The following is a 2,092-nucleotide window of genomic DNA, read 5'->3' as shown; positions in this document are numbered from 1 at the left end:
GGAAAGCAAAATTGCAAGAACTCGCATTAATAATCCAAATATAAAGGAATAAGTATATAAATAATAACAATAAAAAGTAAAAGTGTCCAACAATAAATTGGGTAAAAAAGGAGACCGAAGGAGATACATTGGGAAAAGTTTTTTAACAATGTCAGCAGGATGAAAATTCCCAAAGTTCGCTTAAGGGTGAGAATAGAAGCAAGTAGGCTGGCAGGAAGGATGCATCCGCACTCATATGTACGTTGGCTGGATACCCGTATTAAAAGAAAATATTTCAAAATCGAAACAATTTATATTGTCTGCTTATCAATATGAATAAAAAATTATATGTAAGGAATAACAAAAAGTGATGATAATAATGATGAAACAAATTTTAAAATGCGAGTAGTATGAGTTGTAAAAAATGTCTTCGCATCATATATACATATATTGGCCATAGATATTCATACAAATGTGCGAGACGGGATGGAGAATACCAAAAAGATTCGTATTGGAAAAAAACATGAATGAAGTGAAAAGGAACAAAAGGACATAGGACATGAAAACGAAAACGAAAACGATAACGAAAAAAGTGTGAGAAAACTTTACCAATATCCTGTTGCGTGAAAATTGGCTTATGCTTTGTCTAAGCTCATGCAACGTTATGAATACACATATTAAAATCTATACATACATCACATATGATATATATATATGTATATATATAGATTTATGTGCCGATGTACATATAATTTTTGATTATATAAAAATTTTTACGAATTGGGACACATGGGACTCATATTAGAGTGGCTGCATGCGAAGTATTCATGTCATGAACACAAAAATGTTTTAAAACAAATTTTTTCTCGTCCTGTTAACAGAATTTTCGAAAGAAATTATTAAAATAGATTTTTGTGTGCCAGGCTACTTACTGCTTTGTATCCCTGTATATCTGTGCCTCTCTGTCCCCTTCCCCTTCCCTGTGCCTGTATCGCCGTGACGTCCGTAACACATCCGAGTTATTGTGACAGCTATGAATCCCATATACGCATGGACATTCACATTATGTTATATAACGAAATAAAAAAGGTGTTAACATACAAATATTTTTCGTTTATTTTTTATTCGTTGTGCCAACTTTCATTTGCTGAAAAAGTTTAATTAGATTGTCTTTTCGATACGCAATAAGCGAAGCAGTAAATTGAAATAAGAATTTTCAAGTTTGCCACAGGAGATTTCTTCCGAGCGTGGTAGTTTCAGTCATCATGCCAAACATGGATTAGATGATGCGAATACGGGATACAGGTTTCGTGTAGGCGTTACATAGGATACAGAGACTGAAAGGATGGAGAATACAGCTATACATTAAGCTGTATTATTACATAGGACAAGTATATAAATAATGGATTTATGGTTATTGAGTCAAATATTGGTCTGAAGTATATTGGTTTTCATTTTATAGAATGTCTAATTGGATTCAATGAAAATCTATAATTAGAAATTTGTGCTTCTAAATGAGAATTGATTGCAGGCTTTTATTTATAATAAACAATCAAAAACGTATTGCAAATATATTATAGAAGAAATACATCAAAATATCTCTATCACTTTAAGGGTTTCTTAGCTTGTTACTATTCGTTATAAATACGTATGATAGCGAGTCACAGTAACGTAACCAATAAAATATATATAGTGATACAGAGATGTGAAAAAAAGTGTTTTCGGATTGAAACTTTTCAGATTAGTTAAGCATTGTGCTCATTCATTATTATCGTCATCAATATTATGCCTTACACTTCACTCAGAATTAAAACCATAAACCGCAACTCTTTGCATCTATGACACAGTTCGCTTGAGGTTTCAATAACTACTCTGTATAATATTTAATTAATTTAAAGATATACACTATATGAATCGTTTAGGCAGTATTGATTTGTTAGATATTCTTCCATACACATCTCAAACGTCTGCTCTCCAGAGTTTTTATTCAGCGCTGAGCATTAATATTGCAACTTGAGGTAAGCTTAGACATTCCCAACAACACATTTTTATATATCTCCCTTCAGTGCCATCCATCATAAGTAGTCCTAGTAATTTAAGTAGCCCTCGAGCT

The sequence above is a fragment of the Teleopsis dalmanni genome, chromosome X (genome assembly GCF_002237135.1).
Source record: "Teleopsis dalmanni isolate 2A chromosome X, ASM223713v2, whole genome shotgun sequence".
Lineage (NCBI taxonomy): Eukaryota > Metazoa > Arthropoda > Insecta > Diptera > Diopsidae > Teleopsis > Teleopsis dalmanni.
Note: the sequence above shows the minus strand (reverse complement) of the source record.